Source organism: Arachis ipaensis, chromosome B8 (genome assembly GCF_059453495.1).
Source record: "Arachis ipaensis isolate K30076 ecotype BB chromosome B8, ASM5945349v1, whole genome shotgun sequence".
Taxonomy (NCBI): Eukaryota; Viridiplantae; Streptophyta; class Magnoliopsida; order Fabales; family Fabaceae; genus Arachis; species Arachis ipaensis.
This window is the reverse complement of record NC_142443.1, coordinates 122,327,501-122,330,000: the sequence shown is the minus strand read 5'-3', so window position 1 is coordinate 122,330,000 and position 2,500 is coordinate 122,327,501.

Here is a 2,500-nt window from a genome sequence, read left to right as displayed (position 1 = left end):
ACGGATGCTGGTGACGTTGCAACGGAGGCAGGGCGCGTTGCAACGCTGGCTGGGAGCGTTGCAACGGAGGCAGGGCGCGTTGCAACGTTGGCTGGGGGCGTTGCAACGGATGCTGGGGACGGTGCAACGTTGGCTGGGCGCGTTGCAACGGAGGCAGGGTGCGTTGCAACGGATGCTGGGTTAGGTGCATCGTTGGCTGGTTTCGTTGCAACGGAGGCACCCGCCGTTGCAACGATGGCTCGGAGCGTTGCAACGAAGGAGCCAAATTTTCATATCTCATAATTGGCTCGTGCATTTTTTCTAAAATTTTGAGGGAACCTTGGTAATATTATGTGAAGGCTGCACAAAAAAATCCAGGTCAAAAATCGCACGTTTGCTCCGTTTTTCATTTTTTTTGAATTTCCGGCTTTCCGGGCGGTAAAAAAATCGGCAAAAAAAATCGGCACGGTGTAAATTCACCAAATTTGGGGGATGGAAAGATCTTATTTTTCTAGAGGTTGTTGCAAAAAACGGCGTCAAAATTCGACCTCTAGAGCACTTTCCTTGAGTATGTCTCCTCACGGAAAAGGACGTCTACCCGTGGCACTTTGGTAATGGCTCGGCAGCCTATTATAGGGGGGAGGGGTGTCATGCTGCTGAAACTCGAGTTGCCCAAAGGCTTGCTGGGCGCAATGCCAGCAAGATGCACGTTGCCTTGCCATCCCCTAGGCACACTAGCAAGCACGTTGTGGTTGTGGTGTGCCGCCGGGCTCCCCCGCCCCCCACGGAGGCACCCGCCGTTGCAACGATGGCTCGGAGCGTTGCAACGGAGGAGCCAAATTTTCATATCTCAGAATTGGCTCGTGCATTTTTCGTGAAATTTTGAGGGAACCTTGGTAATATTATGTGAAGGCTGCACAAAAAAATCCAGGTCAAAAATCGCACGTTTGCTCCGTTTTTCATTTTTTTTGAATTTCCGGCTTTCCGGGCGGTAAAAAAATCGGCAAAAAAAATTGGCACGGTGTAAATTCACCAAATTTGGGGGATGGAAAGATCTTATTTTTCTAGAGGTTGTTGCAAAAAACGGCGTCAAAATTCGACCTCTAGAGCACTTTCCTTTAGTATGTCTCCTCACGGAAAAGGATGTCTACCCGTGGCACTTTGGTAATGGCTCGGCAGCCTATTATAGGGGGGAGGGGTGTCGTGCTGCTGAAACTCGAGTTGCCCAAAGGCTTGCTGGGCGCAATGCCAGCAAGATGCATGTTGCCTTGCCATCCCCTAGGCACACTAGCAATCACGTTGTGGTTGTGGTGTGCCGCCGGGCTCCCCCGCCCCCCACGGAGGCACCCGCCGTTGCAACATTGGCTCGGACGTTGCAACGGAGGAGCCAAATTTTCATATCTCAGAATTGGCTCGTGCATTTTTCGTGAAATTTTGAGGGAACCTTGGTAATATTATGTGAAGGCTGCACAAAAAAATCCAGGTCAAAAATCGCACGTTTGCTCCGTTTTTCATTTTTTTTGAATTTCCGGCTTTCCGGGCGGTAAAAAAATCGGCAAAAAAAATCGGCACGGTGTAAATTCACCAAATTTGGAGGATGGAAAGATCTTATTTTTCTAGAGGTTGTTGCAAAAAACGGCGTCAAAATTCGACCTCTAGAGCACTTTCCTTTAGTATGTCTCCTCACGGAAAAGGATGTCTACCCGTGGCACTTTGGTAATGGCTCGGCAGCCTATTATAGGGGGGAGGGGTGTCGTGCTGCTGAAACTCGAGTTGCCCAAAGGCTTGCTGGGCGCAATGCCAGCAAGATGCACGTTGCCTTGCCATCCCCTAGGCACACTAGCAAGCACGTTGTGGTTGTGGTGTGCCGCTGGGGTCCCCCGCCCCGGGTCCAAGGTCGAGCACGGGCGTCTGGCTGCTGCGAACCCCGATCACCGAAGGACCAACAAGAAGGGAAACACGTCCGTGCACGGCCCACCTAGGCACCACCTAGGGAGCATGGCGTGGTGGAGTTGTGCCTTGGGCACACGCTCGGGGCAACACCTTGTGCTCGGCCCAGGACTAGGGGGATCATCCCAAGTCCGAGCACGACGTGGGAACGGCGGGCGGCCTGTGCGCCCCCGCGAGGGGCAACGCGGCTTGCGCAGCCCGACGCTTGGCCAGGCCTAGTGTGGCGCACGACGCGGATGATGGATATGCGTGCGGCAGCGGGTGTCGTGGGCAGGGGGCAACGCGACGTGCTCGTCCCAGCACTTTGAGGGGGCACGTTGCGGAAGACGGTTACCTGTTCGTGTCCACTCCCGAGGGGCAACGTGTCGTGCTCGCCCTACGTCTAGGGTCGACGTACGACGGTGCCCGATGCGGTGTGGGTTGGGCGTGTTGCTTAAGACGGTGCGGCTGTTCGGCTATCGCCCGAAGCACCTCACGCATCTGGCTGTCCCTTGAATGTTCTTCGTCGCTTCCCCCGAACCCTGCCCAGCGGCGCTGACTCGGCTACCTCCTGCGCTTCCGCTTGCCTGCA